This window comes from Podarcis tiliguerta, assembly GCF_965153285.1.
Source record: "Podarcis tiliguerta genome assembly, chromosome: 1".
NCBI classification, from domain to species: domain Eukaryota; kingdom Metazoa; phylum Chordata; class Lepidosauria; order Squamata; family Lacertidae; genus Podarcis; species Podarcis tiliguerta.
The window spans coordinates 88,400,545-88,422,133 of NC_139534.1; the positions used below are offsets into that span (position 1 = coordinate 88,400,545).

The 21,589-nt window shown below is 42.6% G+C and overlaps 1 protein-coding gene and 1 long non-coding RNA gene across 8 annotated transcripts in view; one reads left to right on the forward strand and one right to left on the reverse strand.

The window, feature by feature from the left end:
• Window positions 1-21,589, reverse strand: part of ACTN1 (actinin alpha 1) — a 92,826-nt gene that overhangs the window by 66,051 nt on the left and 5,186 nt on the right. The window lies entirely within an intron of this gene.
• Window positions 4,542-12,179, forward strand: LOC310666786. The gene is made up of 3 exons (XR_014506033.1): window positions 4,542-4,761; window positions 6,873-7,447; window positions 11,815-12,179. It is a non-coding gene; the product is annotated as an uncharacterized lncRNA (long non-coding RNA).

Below are 21,589 nucleotides of genomic sequence, written 5' to 3' on the forward strand. Positions count from 1 at the left end.
ATGCTTATTTCAGCCAGAAGCAGTTTAGTCATGCTGGCCACATGACCTGGAAAGCTGTCTGTGGACAAACGCTGGCTCCCTCAGCCTGAAGCGAGATGAGCACAGCACCCCATAGTCGCCTTTGGCTGGACTTAACCATCCAGGGGTCCTTTACCTTTTCACCCATGCTTATTTCAGCATATCCTTCAAACAATGATGCAATCCCTGCTTTCAAGGAATTAGAAACCTGGTGGGCGAGCAGATGTGGGCCAGCCTGAGATACACTCCCTGTTTCACATTGGATAGAAAAGTGACTTGGGCAGGGCAGAATAGGCCCAGAACTAAAAATGCTAAAATGGTACTATGGAGGAGGCATGAGTGCAAGCGAAAAGTCATCGCAGTCAGTCCTGTATCCAAGAGACAGAGGTAACCTTGAACATGTAAACATTCCCAGCACCTTGACAACCCGACACCATAGCAGCTGTGTGACAGTCTAATCAACACGCAGATGAACTTCACAGAGAGCCTCCATTCGCTCCTATTACTAAGTGCTTTTTTTGCAGGTATAAATCTTAAATTCAGGTTAGCAAGATGGACTGGGCATATTCACAGCATTTCTGCATTCCACAGAAGTCACACAAAGTCTAAACCCTTCCTGATTTGCAGCAGGGCTTCCATCTAAAGACAACTGGCAATTATTATGCCAGGGCAACTGAAATATGCAGAAGCTCTCACAGCTAGAAGAATTACCCTTTCAGTAAATGTCTAATGTGAGCAACCTTTTGTCTTCTGCTGCCAATACCATTTGAGCGCAAGAAACAGGAATGGCCTTCAAAAGAGGGCAGGAACATTAAGGGCACGGACGATTTATGTTTCTTAGAACTGGGTCTAACAAAGTGGGAGTAATCATGGCATCACCCTGCAAAGTTATTGTGCCAGCATCTGTACTATTTTCCTGCAGCCACAGATGGGAAGAATTCTCCTGTCCTTAGCAGTGCCTTGACTGAAAGTACTTCTGCTGCTCCAGAGGGATAGGAGTTTAACGCTTACAGAGAACCATAAAAGGTTCAGGGGAGTTTTGCTTCAGTACAAGGCAGTGCAAGGCAAACAAAGACTCCAATGGGCTATATATGGGGAGGAGCAGCTAAGAAGCATATCAGCAGGGAGTATCGAGCTGGCACAAACTGGCTTAGGGGGTGAGGAGTGGCATTAAAGAAAGCCAAGCAAGCTACACAACTATGTAGAATTGGTATGTGCAAGTGGCCAGCCCAGGTACCAATGATACAGAGCAGGATAAGGATGTGTTAGTGTTGTTGTTGAATGGATTTCTTTCCCACCCTTCACCATAAGGTCCATAGGCAGGTTGCAACACCACAGTAATACAGGACTAAAATGATGAAAGCTATAAATGAAGGTGCCAGTTGCACCTCTGTGGACATAGACATCTACAGAATTTTTTTCGTGGAGGAGGGAGTAAAATATAGAAAGGCAGGGAACAGGCTATATAGTGTGTGTACAGTATCTATACATTTTGTCTCATATCTCAGGTGGTTTATCCGGGGAGGACAAATGCCTGCACCTATGGACATACATGTATGTGCGAAGGAAATTCCACAGCTTGTGGCTCCCACCCCCACAAATGTCTCGAGAGTGGTGTGATCTTAACACTTCAGAGGGGCTGTAGGGAATAAGGTAGACTTGCAGATATTTGGGGCCTAAGTCCTTTCAGAGTGAACACCAGAAGGACATAAAGCAGTCCTGTCTCAAGTACCAAGGAACCTGAATGTTGGAAGATTCAGGGCAGACCAAAAGATCTTCACACAGTGCTTGGTTGAACTATGGAATCTGCTCCCACACGGGGCAGTGCTGGCCACTAACTCAGATGGCTTTAATAGAGAATTAGTCAATTCCATGGGCTACCAGTGACTACTTGCCACACTGGCTATGTTCAGCCTTCCCAGTCAGCAGTAGTATGCCTCTAAATATCAGTAGCTAGCAATCACAGATGGAAGAGAGTGCTTCTGCATTCAAGTCCTGCTTGAAAGCTTCCTATGGGCATCTGGTTGGTTACAGTGAGCACAGGATTCCAGACCAGATGTTTCATTGGTTTGGTCCAGCAGGCTCTTCTTGTGTCCTTATTCCCAGATGAAAATGCTGGATTTCTCAGAATCTTGCTACAGCCCTCAGAGTTTGCACTTTGTCTCAGTATTCCTGGTACAAAATTTCTATCTCCTGCTATAAATAGTCAAGATACAGTGGGGTAGAAAAAGAGGATGCAGAGGGAGCAAGGACAGACACGCTTGTTGATCCAATGAGTTCAAGCAGAATCCATACTTACTTAGCAGCTCAAACTAGGTATGCATACTATTGTGATTAATTCTTCTGATTTTAAAGATGCTCTCCAAACAAAGCAGGAATTAGCTATCCTCATATTCAAAATACTTTCTCTCTCACCTCACCTCCTTACATATAGTAGGCAGCAGCAATGCTGTACTCCACTTAAGAAGAAAAAGAGAGAGAGAGAAACCTAGCCAACTGAATTGAGTCACAGATATGAAGAACTTAAGACACATAAAGCTGAGATCAGCTGCCATGGTAACCAAGTAACATGGTAACTAATCTAGATTGTCCCAATTTGGAGCAGGGTGAAAAGGAGAAAGTGGCTGCAGATGAGAAACAAGTCAAATTTAAACATAACGCCTAATCTGTTTGCATTAAGAACTACATAACATCCATTTAAAAAGAAAAAAAATGCTAAGATTACAAAAGGCTGGATATGCCACACACAAAGATGAAGATGGCGGTGTGTATTTAAGTATGTTAAAACTACATCGACACTGATCTGTTATGACTTGGGACACCTAGTGCCACTCCAGGTGGAGGTGTAGAGGGCAGTGTGGCTGGGGAAAGTCCAGAGGGCCAGATATTGAGGCCTGGAGGGCCACATACACCCCCAGGGCCTGAGACTCCCCACTTCTATTCTGGAAGTACTCAGCTGCAAGATCATGAGAAAGAACCATTTTGCTTAAACAAAACAAAACAAAGACGTATGTTTGTGCTTTAGCTGCTTAAAACCATAATTTTAAACAGGAGCTATTCAAAGTTATTTCCCCCTCTCTTCAAAAACTGAGGCATCCACTTAATATTATCACCCAACATGTGATAACCCAAGGAAAGTCTATAAAGTATGGCTGTGAAAAAGCAGTAGGAAAAGATGTCATCATTTGAACAAACTTAGTCTCTATTTTCAACATGTTTCTAAGTGTAATCCCCAATAGCTGTGTCCCGTTAAATACCATCTTTTGCCTGTAGGAATATTATACATTTATGATAAATGAATTTTAGTTGGACACATGTGGGTGTAGGTGTGTTACAGTCGCTTTTTACAAATATTAGTTCTATTGTTTCATAATAATCACTGAGGACAACTGTAATATAAGTAGTTGTGGACTGTAACTATTCTAGTTTATACCTTGAAACATAAAAAAAGAGAGGAAGAGAGTGCCATTTTTAAAATGTATTGCTTTATGTATGCATGTCAATGGTGAAGAATCTCATTAGCGCACACACCTTGACATTAAAACTGATTATCCACGCTGCTTAGGCCTGGTTTGCACAACACAGGAAGCCAAATTCTTTCTTACTAAGAGTTCACAAACAAGCAGGTTCCCAGAAAGGAGTTTAGAACAGCTTTGACCCCAACACTTTAAGCCAATGTTTGTTCCTTATATTCTCTGCTGTGAAATTTCTTACAGACCAGCATGGCTACCCTTGGTTTTTGGGGGAAAACAAAGAGTCAAATACCACACCAACAGCTAGAAACGCATGCTGTTTGATTAAACTTCATTTAATACGTAACCAAAATACATTTTTCCAACCCTGCGCAGCCCATTTTCTGTCTTTCACAGTGAGTGAATAAGTTAAAACATTTGTAATATATTTGAAGCATGGCACCTTCCGAGTGTAAATTAATATTAACATGAGAATGCAGCAAGCTCTGTTTGTCTTGCTATCATACAGATTATTCCTTGGTAACAGTTGCTAAGCAAAACATTTAGAGTTTACTATCCTAAAAGGTGCTGGGCTCCAGTTTAGATTATTAGCCAAGTGTAATGTTTCCATGTCAAATCTGGCTCACTTTCCAGGCCTCCTTCTCGGCTGTCTCCTCCTTGCCAGTTAATCAAATGTTGAGTGCAAAAATAATAATAAAACTGATGTGTGGGTAGCAGTGAACAGGAAAATGAGGAAGAAGGGAATCTGCAAATAGTCTACTCTACCTCGCAAGAAGAGCAGCAGCTACAAGAAACAGACAATCCAGACTATACCATGTACGGCTGACCCATTAGAAGAGATTGGGGCAGAATCTGTGGCCCTCCAGATTTTGTTGTACTCCAACTCCCATCAGCCCCAGCCAGCAGACCCAATGATAATGGTAGGAGTTCTACTCCCCATATCAGAACTAGTGGAAGACACAATGATGTGTAAATGTTCTCCTACACAGGCACCCACCCACAGAGGGAATACACGGGCCCCTTGTGTTGTACAAGAGCAGGGGTCATTAATGGTAAATTCTGTCACTGGTCTGGCTGACAGCAGACTATGAATGACCAGAGGTTCTAGCCTGCTGGGAGTTAGCTGTCAGTGACAGAGAAAGGGAGATGAGACTTGAAGGAAGCTCTGAAGGAGTCTCTCTGCCCCATGTATGTCTGAACCCTGTAAATAAGGCAAACCTCTTTTTACTTCTCCTCAAACTAAACCCCGATTGTCTTCAGTTTGTTATCAGTAAGCAAATTATAATTTTCTTTTCTCTCTGGACCCTATCTGTTTTATCCAATCCCTGCTTTAGAGGAACCTAGTCTATTTAAAGAGTTGTCAAATGCTTCTTTTAAGATCACAATTTCATCCATACATCCTTACCTGATCATATAAACTGGGATTAACTTCTGACTATCTAATTTCAGATTCAATCCATTGCTAAACCTGCTACCCCAGTCCATGCCATGTCTCTAAAATTCAATCTCCACCACCTGTATTTTCACTAGTTCCAATAATATCAATTTTCCAAAGGTTCCAAAAATACCAATTTTAATTGGTTTATTATATCCATTTCATGGGACGCGGGTGGCGCTGTGGGTAAAACCACAATGCCTAGGACTTGCTGATCGTAAGGTTGGCGGTTCAAATCCCCGCGGCGGGGTGAGCTCCCGTTGTTCGGTCCCAGCTCCTGCCCACCTAGCAGTTCAAAAGCACCGTTAAGTGCAAGTAGATAAACAGGTACCGCTTTATAGCGGGAAGGTAACGGCGTTTCCGTGTGCGGCGCTGGTGCTGGCTCACCAGCTGCAGCTTCGTCACGCTGGCCACATGACCCAGAAGTGTCTTTGGACGGCGCCAGCTCACGGCCTCTAGAGCGAGATGAGCACACAACCCTAGAGTCGGACACGACTGGCCCCTATGGGCAGGGGTACCTTTACCTTTTTATCCATTAATATCATATTAATAAGGTCCTGCCTTTTAAAGTTCACCACTCTTCTCGCTTTGTGCTCTGCTTTTTGCATCTATATTCCTTCCTGTTCCTTTCATTCTCCTTATTCCAATCTTAATAACTCCAGCCTCTCTCAGTTCCTTCCTCTGTCTATTCATACTCTAGGGCAGCACCTTATTGCCAGAAACCCCTTGCTCTATATACTCATGCTATTTCATCTTTAGCTACTGTAAAGAACTGCTCAAAGCTCACATCTTTCCCCATGATTTTTCTAACCCATTCTCTTTCTCCTTCCCCCCTCTTCAGCTTGGTGCCTCCTCTCTGGTTTCCAGTTACATTTCATCCCTTGCTTCTCTCATACATTATGTCTACCTTAGATTGTACGGAAAAAAACAACAACAACAAAAGGGAGCATCCCTAAGTGGTTATAAATAAGATTATATTAACCTCTCTTTAAATGGGATATGACCCACTGTACACCCTTCTACATTTCTACAAAGAGACACAGAATATCATAGGACAAAAGGAAGCTGAGAAAAGAGCATTCAGAAGGTTAGAAATAACAAGAAAAACAGTTCTTAGATTATAAATCTGTGGGTAGATGCAAAGACAATTTAATAATTCTTTGAACAGCATCTAATTGCTTTAATTGTTTGAGAAATGTTAATAATTACTAGTTGCAGAAGGCAAAGCCTGGGGTGAAGCTACCCATTCACAAACACCTGAATAGAGCTTCCTTGCCTGGTCATTTGGAGAAGACTTTTCCTTACTCAGATGACACAAATGAGTGTATATTTACAGCGTTGATATTTTGCAATGATGGCTTTCCTTCTGGTAGGAGGTTGAATCATGTGGCCTTTTGATCCCTTGCAATGTTATAATTTTAAGACTACAATACTTAATCCTAGCTAGGGATGGAAGATTTAAAAACCAGGGTCAGGCATTCTGGATTCCTGACAATAAATTTGTCATGATAAATCCTACATATTTTAGGCATGATTTATTACTTCAGAAGCCCAAACAGTTAGCATAACCTCATCAGCTGGAACTAAAGTGTACTACTGCAGGAAAACTTACGAGCACTCACAAGAAGCTGTATTTTTTTTAAGTTTGTGAGACAATAAAAATATATTGCTTCCAGGTGTGCTAAAGAAAGGATCAGGGAGGAGCACTGTAGGTCTTTTGAGCAGTATGCCAAACGCTTTGCTCGTACACTTTAAACCATAGCTTAAATTTAAACTATAGATTAAAGTGATGTGCAAACCTGGCCACTGGAATTGAAAACAAGGAGACAGGCTGCAAATTCTGGGATTAAGGCCCATTGAACTCAGTGGTATTCACTTCCAAGTAGACATGCATAGGTTTACACCTTGTGACTTTACTGTGGAGATTTTTTTGATTTTTTTTTTAGGATATGTGGAACAAAATGTCTCATGTACGCTACCACCATCAACCTCCTTGCTCACTGCAATGATGGAAATGCATGGCTGAGCCACCAACAGTTTCAAATGCTTCAGAATCTCTGTTTGTTATCTTAGGCTCAAGAACCACCCTTCCTTCTACTTAGGTCTGTTTACATACAGCCTGTTTTAGGCTCCATACAGCACACAGAGTTCTAGAGAAAGGACTGTGGCATTCCCTATAAGAGACTGTTCCTGAATGCACTCTTTAAACTACCTTCCCATAATCCAGTTATGCCATACATGAAAGAAAATGAACAAATGGCATGGGCGGCAAGTATTAGTCAGACACCAGGGAGAGGAGGTGAGTTTTCTTTCTTCTTCCCAGAATGGCACAATTGGGGCACTATACAAAAAACAGAAACTGGAGGTAACAGCCGATCTTTTTTCGACAGTAGCATTGCTTCCTACTACTTCCCTTCCATGGCCATATCCATTCATGAATATACTGGAAAGCAGAAGCCGGGGCAGCTTGAAAGGGGAAGGTAAACTCCCCAAAGCACTGAGAACAGCAACACATTAAACAGTGAGTACAACAGCCAAGGTTAATGGTGGCAGAAGCATTTAATGTTTAATGGTAGCAGCAACTAATACAGTGGGTGGGAAGGGGCTGCATAAGCCAATCTAACAGGAAATGAATTTGTACCAAACCAAAATGTCTAGTGATGGTTTCACTGTCCAATTGTTGTTAAGCAGCAGAGATTAACTGAAGGCCATATATCAAGGTGTGTGCATGGCTAGGTAAGCTAGGACAGCAGACTGTGTGCAAGGGAACATTTACACGCTGTTGTGTCTTCTACTAGTTCAGAGGTGGGGATTTGGGGCCTCCGCATATTGCTAGACTACAACTTCCTTTGTCCCTGACCACTGGCCATGCTGGTTGAGGCTGATGGGAGCTGGAATGCAATGACATCTGGAAAGCCACAGGTTAGCCACCTCTGCATTAGTTCTCAGAAAAAGGGATGAGAGGGCACATGGATATTTACAACTCTGCTCTCTAAAGATGCTTAGCTTTAATGATGTACTACAGGGGGCAGCAGGGACAGCCCACCCATGAGGTAAGGGGAGGCAATTGCTTCAGGCAGCAGGATCCACAGGGGCAGAAGATCTCATTGTAGATCTTTATTCCCAGCTTGTTCCAAATATCTTCACTCAACCCTTCTTTCCTACCGGGGAGGGGAAAGTCATTTGGTGGTTTGCCTCAGAAAGTCATTTGGTGGTTTGCCTCACGTGCCAAAATGTCTTAGGCCAGCCCCTGAGCGACTGACTTGGGTACTGGGAAAAATTAGGATTCCATCGATTTCTTAGCAAGCCACTTGCCTTTGTCCTTCAGATCGTCCAATCTGGTTCATACAAAACTGAGCTGCAGAAACTCAAGAGAAATGCTATTAGGCATGTGATGAAATTAATATCAAAACCACCATCAATTATTGTCTCCTCAGTTCTCCAGACAACTCCAACAAGAATCAGGGTTTCAGGTGTAGAGAAGAACAGCGTAGCGTCTTTTCCACAAATGGGTTATATATATATATATATATATATGCTTTCGTAGATTTTCACGGGTACAGGAATGCAGGTTTTGGTGTCCTCGGGTGTCTTCCCGTGTAAAAGTTGGGGTGTCTAGGCGACGTTTCGACGAGGTCTCACTCGTCATCTTCAGGCTGGTGCTTTCGGCTTCTTGTTACTGGAACAGAGCAGGATCTCAGTGTTTGAGTTCCTATAAATACTGTTGAGGAGGTGTGGTGTATAGCCTCCAATGTTCTGGGCAGAGAGGAGGTTCCCAGGCTAGTGTGCCTTTTCTTCTTTTGTTCCTTAATTACTTGAGGGATATCTTGAGTGATTTCTTGAGTGATTTCCTGAATCCCACTTAGGTGGGTCATTAGGTGTGGATTAGTTGCTAAAGCCTTCGTGTCTTGAACTCTTGAACTTTGTGAAGAGTTTTTCTGAGAAGATGGCTGTACTGCACTTGGTTGTGCTCTGGCTTGGCTTCGTGTATAGGGGCGAGCTGTGGTTTTGTGGCCTGTGCCAGCCAGATCTGTGTAGGGATTGCAGGGGGGTGCAGCATCCGGAGGTGCCACCCTGGTTTGGCTACTGGATGGTGTCTGTAATTTATCTGTGGAGAGGGTCTGGGTTTGGGTCTGGTGTGGTTGATTGGTGATGGCGTTCTGTGTGCCTCTGGATCTGGTGTCAGATTTTGTGGGGAGGGCTAATTTCCAGATGTCTGGCAAGCGGGATGTGTCGTCACGCTTGTTCATGTTGTGAGGGTGTTTCTCTATCTCGATGGCTTCCATGATTATTCTCTTGTGGTGATGTTCCATGTTAAAGAGCAATTTGGAATCTGCAAAATTAATTTCGTGTCCTGTTTCTTTCATGTGTTGGAAAAGAGAGGAAGTTTTTTCTTCTTTTTTGACGGCATTCTTGTGTTCTGCGATCCGTGCATTTATTCGTCTGTTTGTTTGTCCAATGTACGTGGCTGGGCAGACTTTGCAGGGTATTTCATATCAAGGGCACTACAGATAAAATTAGCAAAATCCTCCATAAACACAATATCAAAACAGCCTTTTGCACCAACCAAAAAATAGCCAATATCCTCAGAAACCCCAAGGATAAAATTCAGTTGGAAAACCAAGGGGTCTATGAAATACCCTGCAAAGTCTGCCCAGCCACGTACATTGGACAAACAAACAGACGAATAAATGCACGGATCGCAGAACACAAGAATGCCGTCAAAAAAGAAGAAAAAACTTCCTCTCTTTTCCAACACATGAAAGAAACAGGACACGAAATTAATTTTGCAGATTCCAAATTGCTCTTTAACATGGAACATCACCACAAGAGAATAATCATGGAAGCCATCGAGATAGAGAAACACCCTCACAACATGAACAAGCGTGACGACACATCCCGCTTGCCAGACATCTGGAAATTAGCCCTCCCCACAAAATCTGACACCAGATCCAGAGGCACACAGAACGCCATCACCAATCAACCACACCAGACCCAAACCCAGACCCTCTCCACAGATAAATTACAGACACCATCCAGTAGCCAAACCAGGGTGGCACCTCCGGATGCTGCACCCCCCTGCAATCCCTACACAGATCTGGCTGGCACAGGCCACAAAACCACAGCTCGCCCCTATACACGAAGCCAAGCCAGAGCACAACCAAGTGCAGTACAGCCATCTTCTCAGAAAAACTCTTCACAAAGTTCAAGAGTTCAAGACACGAAGGCTTTAGCAACTAATCCACACCTAATGACCCACCTAAGTGGGATTCAGGAAATCACTCAAGAAATCACTCAAGATATCCCTCAAGTAATTAAGGAACAAAAGAAGAAAAGGCACACTAGCCTGGGAACCTCCTCTCTGCCCAGAACATTGGAGGCTATACACCACACCTCCTCAACAGTATTTATAGGAACTCAAACACTGAGATCCTGCTCTGTTCCAGTAACAAGAAGCCGAAAGCACCAGCCTGAAGATGACGAGTGAGACCTCGTCGAAACGTCGCCTAGACACCCCAACTTTTACACGGGAAGACACCCGAGGACACCAAAACCTGCATATATATATATATATATACACACACACACACACACACACACACACACATATAAATTCTCCAGTCTGTCTTCAACATTTCAGAAGCGCATTTGATGCAGTAGGAGATGCAAGCCTGTAAACACATTGAATTAAGATCAGATCTGCTCACCTTCCATTAATAGGGACACTTTGTACAGGATTTAATTTCTGGAACGAAACTGGAATTCCTGATAATCTGAAATTTTAACTAAAAACAAAATAAAACAGAGATGACTAAGTAACACTGGGTTCAGGGAATTTAAGCGGTGCTTTTGTGTCCTTTGCGGTTTTTTGGTGCATGCTGTGCTTCTATGTCATATCCTCTTCCTACAAACAACTTTTCGGCTCTCCGTTCTCTCACATTTCTTCTCTCATCTCTGGGCATAATATCCCCGCTCTGCACAGAACCTATGGCTCTGCAAGCACAGCAAGCAGATTAAACAGGAGTAACCAAGCATGCAAATTAAGCGTGTTTATGCAAAATTAACTAAAATTGCATATTTTGTGGGCAATGCTTTTGTTTGTTTGTTTCCTCCCCAAGGAAGAATGAACGGCATTGACTCCTAAAATATGCCAAGATCATAACAAAGTCTACAGCAATAAATGTTTCTTCTTCTCCTCCTTTAATGAATCCCAGCTGGGTTTTCCTGTTGCTTCCCCAGTCGCACCATAGGTCAAAACACACACAAGAACAAGGCACTTCAATCTCACAGCACATCTAGTCTGAAAACTGACAGAGCTTTGGCAGCACGACACACCACTGTTTCAACACTGTCACATCTTTCTTTTTTTGTTCCTCTCTAAGCTACCTTCCTCTGCTACCCACAACCCAAGTTACTTCAAGCCACAATACTGTGGGCTTTTTGAAGAGGCTTGAAATCGATATTCTTCATGATGCTTCCTCTCCTACACAGGAATCAATTTAAGCTTTGTGTTGTTTTTGCTAGCTGTTGTCCATAATGTGATACTTAGCAATAGAAGACAATGAATCTAGAGCAGTACAATGACGATTAGAGGAGGTGGGTGCATGTGAAGTGATTATTAAAGTAGCCAGACAGATAGAGGAAGGGGTAACAGAAGGGCAATAGATTTTAGGTTTGCCACTACTTGCCCCAACAATGGAAGAGACAAAAGGAGAAAGTCAGGATCCAGCCATGAATGAATCAGCAGAGAAAGAAGATTGACTCACTGAGACATATTTAGAAAAATAAAGTTGTGCTTCAGGGCTTGGAAGCATATTTAACCTCTAAGCAGGAAAAGAAATACTGTATTTAATTTTAAAGCATTATTTCCCCTTTACTTTCCTCTAGCCATATCGCTTCACGATTCTATTCCTTTATTGTGAGCTCTCAAAATAGAGGAAAGCACTGTGAAGAAAATGCAGGAGAACAATAAACTCACAAGTACATTTTCCAGATGATCTGTAAAAAGCAAGTGGCAATTGTCAAGTAAACCCCTGGTATGGAAACACCCTCTCAGTACAACTGTGTGTGGACCATGCATCCATGAATAGGCAAGACTCCCAAAATCCCAGTTCAGGATCCAGCTTGGAAGCCATCATCGAGCATAAGGCAGGATAGTACACAGCAATCAGCACCAGAGGTCTCAGATAAAGACACATTATTTTGGGACAGAATCTGCTTAAAATATTCAATAAAAAAATTGAAACCTAGAAGAGTTATCCAGCAGTCAAAGATATTAAAACAATTTTTTAAAGTCCCCACTGCAACAACATGTGGATTTTAGGAGACAGCTCAAAAGGAACGATCTTGGTAGTCCTTGTGAAGTACCGTACACAAACTGGGAGCACAAATACTTGAAACACACACTTAAAGGTACCGTATTTTTCTGTGTTTAAGACTAGGTTTTCCCCCTAAAAAATAATGTCAAAAATTAGGGGGCGTCTTATACACAGATACATCTCCCCCATTTTCTTAAATCTGAGTCCCTCAAAATAGAGGGCATCTTATACGTGGGAAAATACGGTATTTTAGCCCCAAATGCCTTCTAGTTTTGATGTCCAGTATCTCGTTTGTCAGCCTTTCCCTCCTGCCAAGTTTCAGATTTTCCATACTAGTCCATGGCAGAGGTTTTTCCAGCTGTTTACAAAGACGGTATCAGTTTTAACATTCATACAGCACCATAGTAATGAATAGAATATAGCCCGTAAATAGCAAAACCATCAGTCAACCTTTATTACGGTCAAAGACCAGACAACAGAAATAGCAATAGCAATAGCAATAATAACACATATATCTACATCAGTACCAAGGAGCATAAGCAGTAGACAAAACTGAAAACTCATTAAGAGGGTGAGAGGAATTCCTGAAAAGCAATTGCAAAGGCCTCACTAGTAATGTGCCAGAGAATGGGTACATCAGTTCAGGCAGCAGAATAGGTGCTTCTACGTATATTGCTTACAAATCAAAAGTTATCTTCTGTATTTACAGAGTTCATAGACTGTAATGTCTACATTATTAAAACATTAAGGCAGTTGGTAGGCTAATATGTTAACCTTATTCTATCATACTTTAAACATTGTTACGTGCCACAGAAGGGTGTAACTATGAGCATTGCAAAATAGTCACTATAAGGTCATCTGTACATATATTTCAGGGGAAATGTTGAGAAATAAGAATTCCCTAAACTGTTGCCTTTTATGCAACTATTTAAATATCCCCCCAACTACCAATGGCTGTTCAGACAAGCACAGAGAAGGACCAGTCAAGGCTGAAGGCAACTGACTGCATGATACTATATATGCCTACATAGTGTAGGATTGAAGCATGAATCAGGGACACTGAACAAAACCTCAGCCTTTACATTAAACCACATCTCAGGTTTCCAGGCCTTGAGGCAGAAAATGCCCACTCACACATATAAAATAGCAAAAAACAAACCGTCTCACATTTGCCAACACTATGATATCAGCACTTGGTTTCATACCACGCTGAGCATGATTCGCTTCATCCCATCCGTCAGCATTCCAAGAACAGGAAACAACCAACCCAGCCACATCCTCATAATAGGCTGCATCCAAGTGAGGGAGGGAAAAATGCCCAGTTTCCTTTTGTATATTGCTGCTTTGCAGCAACTTGAGCGCATTCCCGACTAGCAGATTTACTCCCAAGGAAGCTGTTCAAGCTTCCATTGTGAGCAGCAGCCTGGGTGCTTTCCCCACCAAGCAAGGAGGGTAAAGGAGAGGGGCTGGGAGTGTCAGAAAGCAGATGGTTGGGCACTGGGTGCATGTGAGAGGGGAGAAACTGAGCTGAGAAATTTGGAGAAATCAAAATGGAATGAAAGTGTGAGAGAGAAACAGAAGAGAAAGAGAGAGAGCAGAGGACAGAGGGAATGGATAATGTGCGGCATTTGTAAAGTGCCACAGGTTTTCCACTTTCAGCCTCTCATTGCTAATGTAAATTAGGTTGTGCCTGTAACACAGCTTGGATTGATTTTGAGTGGCTTCTTTGTACCCTGCCAGTTTGCCATTTGTTGAGGAGGGGATAGGTAAATCATGGTCAGGAAAGGCTTCTCTGCACCTCCCCCCCCCCCAGATAACAAAGTCACATGCTTTAATTCTTGGTTATACCATGGTGTAATTACACTCACACATAAATAGTTTTGCTATTTCTTTAATCAATTTAATTGTTTTTACAAATGAGATTAATTTAAGCATGCTAAGGGGTGATTAATGCACATTAAGTGATCTTCAATGTGCAGCCCAGGAGATTTTCTGCTGAAAAGCAGAAATATATTGGCAAACTGTCTTGGACCTGCCACTGCTCACCACCGTGATGTGAAAAACCTCTGAAAGCAAAGGGAAGCAATGCTTGCTTTTATTTCTCTGAACCAAGCCCACAATAGTTTCTCAGCTCCATAATAACAAGCCTCTTCATTAGGTTCTTTTGTTTCCCTCCCACCCAAAAATCACTTATTGGTTAGATATATTATTGCAGTCTCCCCACTTTTCACCTGGCCCCTGGAATCAAGCAGCCATGCCGAATCTGCAGATTGGCTCCCCTATTAGGGTGCAAAGGAAAATCTAGCGGTAGTGAACCTGCCTTAAGAGCTTGTGCCAAGGAGATGTTTGACAGGCCCTGAAATTTGGAACTTCTGCCAGGAATGAACTCAGATTTGGCTCCCTGCATATAGATAGCAATCATTCTTCAGACATAAGTCCTATAAAATTTTGTGGGAGCTTGCTCCCAGGTTAGGACTGCAGTTCTGCTTGCTAAGGTGTGATAAATACTGTAAATATAAACTGAGGAGTGCCCTCCACACACTTTTCTGTTTAGAGAAGCAGAAAAACTTTAGGAAAAGTCATATGTTTTAAATATATGGTTTATAAGATACGTATAGGGAAACAGAGCAATAGCCCCGCCACCAAGTGCCAGGTGTCAGGAATATCAGTACAGTGGTACCTTGGGTTACATACACTTTAGGTTACATACTCCGCTAACCCAGAAATAGTGCTTCAGGTTAAGAACTTTGCTTCAGGATGAGAACAGAAATCGTGCTCCGGCGGCGCGGCGGCAGCAGGAGGCCCCATTAGCTAAAGTGGTGCTTCAGGTTAAGAACAGTTTCAGGTTAAGAACGGACCTCTGGAACAAATTAAAATACTTAACCCGAGGTACCACTGTACAGCAGTATGGTAGGAAATGGATACCAAAGAGGAAAACTTTACAGCACAATAGGGAGATAACTCCTTGGCTCCAAACCCTGTCACAAACATGCTATTGCCCTTCACTGTTAAAATACAACGAAAGAATCAGAAACAGGAAAACGAGTCTTTCCTAATTTCACTAAAACTTCCAGTTAGTTGCAAGGCCATTTGCTGGCAACCTTTGGGTTGCTTCAACATTCTGTCCTTCCTCTCCCCGCCCCCCATGCAGCCTTCATTGCTGCAGACATTGCCAAACAACCCACTGCCCTTATTACGCGTATTCATTCCTGCCCAAGACTTCATTTTGAGGCCTTGATCTTATCAGCTCAATGTTCTGTTGCTTGGTGCAGAGTTTCTGAGACAGGTATGATAAGACTTAACTCACTAAGTAAAAAAAAAATCTGTTGCTGCTTTATTAGGTCATGTCTAGCTATTAAGAGTTCAGTCACAAAGCAATCCCCACATGTGGAGTGGGGTGAGGTGGGGTTCCTCAGGCCTGGGTGTTCTCTATCAAGCCCTCAGGACTGCTTTCGGAGTTCGAAAGGCGGTGGGTGGATGGTGCCTTGTATGCCTTCTTCTGGCAACTGCAGCAGCCAGGCTGGTGCCAAACATACTGCTTTCCTTTCCTTTGGACCACATCAACGAGGTCAAGAGGAAGGTCTTGTCGTCTGGGCAGCCCAGGAGCTCCATACACACAGCCCAGGCTTGTTCCCTGGGGAGGTCACTTTGGTAATAATAATAACAATAATAATTATTATTTATTATTTATTCCCCGCCCATCAGGCTGTGTTTCCCCAGCAACTCTGGGAGGCTTCCAACAAAAAATTAAAATACAAAAATTCATCAAATATTAAAAGCTTCCCTAAACAGGGCTGCCTTCACATGTCTTCTAAAAGTCAGATAGTTGTCTATTTATTTGACATCTGATGGAAGGGAGTTCCACAGGGCGGGTGCCACCACCAAGAAGGCCCTCTGCCTGGTTCGCTGTAAATTCACTTCTCGCAGTGAGGGAACCACCAGAAGGCCCTCAGCACTGGACCTCATTGTCTGGGCAGAACGATAGGGGTGGAGATGCTCCTTCAGGTATACTGGGCCAAGACCATTGAGGGCTTTAAAGGTCAGCACCAACACTGAATTGTGCTCAGAAACATACTGGGAGCAACTTTGGTGCTGCTAAGCAGTGGTTTGACTTCACCCTCAGAAAAGCACTCCATTGTCTCTTGAGACAGATGGATGCCTACAGTCTGTTCATAGTGGAAAACATCCAAGTGGAAACTGGAAAACATCCACATGGAAAGTCTCGTCGTATGTCCACCTACTCTGCTGAGACGTGCTCAGTAAAGCTCAAAGACAACCACTCTCTACACAGTGGCAGTGCAAAGAGTTGCTTTATGATGAGAAATGTGTTGTGTAAATTAGCCACTGTGCGGAAGATTTCATAAGCCAGCTGTTTATGGGCTTGTTGGACCTAAGCCCATGGTGGAAACTAAGCCTTGGGATTTCCCTGCCTGGCAAGTATCTGTTCCAGGCCTGACATCCATCTCATGCTACTGTAATTAATTTGTAAAATCTGACTGACAGGTAAAGTTGCAAAGCCACTGTGGACTGCCACTTCACAAACAACAATCTGTGTTCCATGGAAGGGCTGAGTGAGAGCAAGTGAAGTCAGAGATGGCTAATGTATGGCCTGTAGGCTAGATGCATCCCAGAGCTATTATTTCAGACTCCTTCTGGCCCTAACAAAAACGTTTTCTATCTGTAATAGGAATGGAGATTCCACACTTTAATGTTAAATCTCTCTTTCAGGTTTTGAATGTATCACTGTACATATCTATGTATTATGTTATGGCTTGACAAATGTGCCTTACAACTATGAAGCCCTGACAGCTACATGGTGCCAGATTTATGGCAAATATATTTAAGGCATCAGTGAGCATTAGAGAGTTGCTTTCATGCTGCAGAGCAGCCTTCCTCAACCTGCTGCCCTCCAGTTATTTACTGAACTTCAGTTCCCATAATTCCCGACCATTAGCCATGCTGGTTGACACTGATGGGTGTTTCAGTCCAAAACAACCGGAGGGCACCAGGTTGGGGAAGACTGTTGTAGTGCCAGTAAAGATGCAATGATAGCCAGTGTTAAATCTTTCTCAATACATTGCACAGATCTGCACACCCAAAACTGTGGTTGATATTACTTCATCTTCATATCAGTAGCTGCTGCAGTCTAGCAGATACCGTGTGGGGCTGGGAAGAGGAACAGTGTTTCAAAACCCTAATTAGTCATCAGAACTTCAAGCAGACATGCACAAATTAGGACTCAGCCGATTGTAACATCACAACTGACCAATTTACCCAAATGCAGCTTCATACATGGATTGCACAGCTCACTGCACCACCATACTGATAAAGGGCAAAATATTAGGGGTCACTCCCTAAGCATCATTAGGGCCAAGCTTGATGATGTGGGAGGAGGATAAGTTAGGCTGCAACATCATAATAGGTGTATTTCTCTCTTGTGCTAACCTTTGAGACCTAATTGCGGAAAGGGAGCAACATACACACACACAAACAAACAAACAAACAAGTGGGAATTATTTGGTGGGCATCTGGGAGGGAAGTAATAATCTGTAGGGGAAACCTGGATGGGAAATGAATCTGCAGAGAGAGAAACATCTCAGTCAGGTCATGTAGGCTAAGGAGTAGTTGCTTAACAACTTCAGAAAACCCCTGCTGGGTCAGACAAATCTTCATATTGCCTTGCATTCTGTTTCTAACAGCAGTGAGCCAGGTGCCTCTGGGAACCACAGAAGCAGAGTGTTTCAAGAGGAGTTTTCCATGCAGATCCAGCCCATATAATAAGCAACATATTGTTGTGACTTTGCAAGTGTTTGCCATGCCTAAAGAAGTGTAGTTTACCAGTCCAGGTCCTAACGGCCTTGCAGCCCCTATCAGTTTTGAGAGTGCATGGCAGAGGTGGGCAGAATGAAGATCAGCATCTACTGGTAGGTGCTCTGGGAGATTTGCAGTTGATCGGCAAAGATTTCCGACTCCCAACTGCTTAATAATTGCAACAACAAAATTATTTATTCTACTTAAATCAGGCAGTTAAAACAAAGTAACCAGGACCTTGTACAATTTCCATCACAGCCAATATTCTTACCAGCTGCAGTAAGAAAAGTGGGAGAATCATAACTGCTGTTGCAAAGGATGGGCTTTATTATTTACCATGTAGCATCTAGGAGGTGGTTCAGGCATTTTCCTTTGAGTAAAAACCATATTCACTAGCATCTTAATGCAGACTTTATGGTTTCTGCTGTGGCTTGTTTATCCATACATCAGCTTGTCTCAAAGGAAGGGGTGGGGGAGGAAATTAAGAACATTGTAGCATGCTTTGAAAAGGAACACATGAAAGCTTCTCGAGGGAGAAATACAAATGTGCCGAGAAAAACCAACCAAGAGAGGTTATTTTATAGAATATGAGTTATGAGCCTTTTTTTTATTATTATTCTAGGGGTGGGGTCAGCAATTTAAGGGGGGGAAATGGGCCCTTGGATGACCCTAAGTAGCACTTTAGATCCCAGATGAATTGTCCAGAAGTTTCCTAGAACAAATGGCTGATGTTTACTGGGCATTATGTGTGAATTGAGCTAGTAAGTTCATGGCAGAATCATAGAGTTGGACGCGACAGAATCATGGGTCATCTAGTCTAAACCTCCGGAATGAAGGAGACAGATTACACTGGATCTTGTGCTTATATTATCTGAATTTCCTGCTTTCTCTTATAACCAAACAGTTGTAATAACAGAAAATTTGTGAAGGAAATGTTAAGGCTTTCTACTCCAAATAAATCATTTTTCTATACTGTGAAAAACAAATTAGTTCTAATTTGATTCTTCCCTCTGTGTGTGAGAGAGAGAGGCAGAAGAACCGTCCTTTCTTCTCTCCATCCTCCCCTCAATAAACCACCCCAATAAATGCCATGCCAGCCCTGTAATCAAGGCATTCAAAAGGGAAATAAATAGAGTCAGATGATGGTTGGGGTTACTATAGCGTGTGACTCTCTTGCAAGAGGCCATTGGTAGGACAATAATTTGGATACTGAAAGCTACTGTCACAGGATGTTTACTCTTTGAGAAGGGGAAATGATTTGGAGGTTAAAGGTAGGGACGGAACTACAGAACAAATCACAGCTTATTCTTCACATGTTCTGTTTCTTTCCCAACGGCTTTCACATGTTCGGTTTCTTTCCCAACTGAGCAGGGTTTCATATCATGGTGGTTTTTTTGCAGTCAAACCATAGTTAAAGCGCTTTGCAGGGTTTCCTTCTATTCCCTTTTGAGTCCTTCTATCCCTTTTGAGGCTTGCATGGGGTGGAGCAAAGGGGAGGAGCTTTGGGTGGGTGGAGCCAAGAGAAAGTGCCAGTCCAAGTAGCTTGGCAGGGTGGGTGGGACTTGCGTCATCCCCACCTTTTGCAGGCACTGGTGTCCAGGTGTGGACCTTCGGTCCTCACTAATCCAACAGTCCCTTCACCTGTCCTTTCTGTCTGCTTGCCTTCATTGCTGACTGAAGCCTCAATACATATCCAGAAAAGAGCATTCTACCAGAGGCACAGGTGCTTTTCATGTATCACCTTCTACAACCCAGCCAGCTTGCATTCACGAAACAGCTACTACAACCCAGAATAGTGCATGTGGTAAATCAAGATTTACAGCCAGCCTTTGTTTGATTTAAGGCACAGCCGTCACCCTCCCTCCTTACCCTCCTCCAAGCCTAATGGAAAGCAGTTTGTGAAAGTTGGATGGCTTTCAAAATCGGCTTTCAATTGCGCCCAATTTCTTGTGTGAATTAGTAACATACTCAGCAGACTCTGACACACCCCGTGAAATGTAAAACTCAAGAAAACAGTTCCACAGGGCACATATCTGGGGTGTATGAATTAGTAATACAAGAGACACTACTTTGTCCGTGTCTACAAACTCAGGAAAACCTCCCACATCTGTAACACAAGCAGCTACCTTTACTCTAGAACAATTTGCCTCTTTTGTTGGGATCCTTCTGGGAATTCACAACACAGTGCAAATAGCGTTTGTCAGGTGACACCTAGGGCACCATGCATTAAAAACATCCTGTATAATGTGTGACTCCTGCAGAGTTGTTTGTGAGACCTCTAAACATAACCCTCCTACTAATTATTCACCTAGCTATTCTCTCTCTCTCTCTCTCTCTCTCTCACACACACACACACACACACACACAAACAGACACCCCATATTCCTTTGCAAATTAGATTTCAGATTGCTTATGCTTTCAATGTGCTCTTAGAGGCCTCTCCTTTAAAGTCAAGGTTGGGTTATTATTCTGTTTAACTGGTTTACTTTCCAACCTGAGCTAGCTAAGTAGAAACATTCTTCTTGTCAACCCGTAAGTTAATGTAACAGCCTTGTGGGCAATGTATTCTGATATAATTTGACACCCAGAGGACTTGTGAGAACACAAAATTAGCTACTTTAACCTGGTGAGTTGCCTTCCTCTTTAGGACTAGTTTACTGTAACAATTTTAAATATAAAAGAACACAAGAATGTATTCTTGATCCTAATGAGAAAATAGATTTAGTCAGTGCAAAGAACAGCTTGGGGTTGATAGGGTGGCTGAGGGCATTATTTTCTGAGTCAGGCTTGCTGTTTACCTTTGCAAAGATTACGAAGCACATTTTAAAGCCAACTTATAAAGGCGACTGCCATGGAAGTAGCTGAAATGTTTCCCAAATAGGGGACATATACTATTGTCCACTGAGATGCCATGTTTGGAAACACTGGGCATTGTGAGCAAGTTCTTCAAACAAGGGCCATGTAGCAACCTGACTTCCTTTGGTTATGAAACCAGAAGAATCTCACTGGTTGCAAAATTAGCAGTTAGTTGCATGAGGTTTCAGGAAATGTTTGATTCTGCCAACTTTACAACAGAAAACTCTAACCTGCCTGCAACATGCCACAATTAAATGAGCCCAAGTTTCATTGAGTATCAATAAGAAACAGTGGTTAGCCTATAAAAGCTGAGCCAGGGCTACTATAGAAAGTTATTTTTACTGGGGAATAAAAGGTCAAGGTTGGAAGTTCTATTCGAGCAATTCAACAGGAACTTCCAAAAAAAAATTGTATTAAAAGAAAAAAAGCACACTAACCCCGTAATTCAAACATCATGTGGAAAGTGCAAAGCCTATATGGAAATGTATTTAATGTAGATGTATGTTTATCATATTTTGAATATGTTTATGAATTTTTATTATCATATTTTATTCTTGAAAATTGCATTGGGACTTGTTGTGGGAAGTGATTTGTAGATTCAAGAAACATAACCTTACTTACCTCTTTTTTTAAAATTATTGATGCTATAATGAGCTTTTTTATAGTTTTAAAACAGA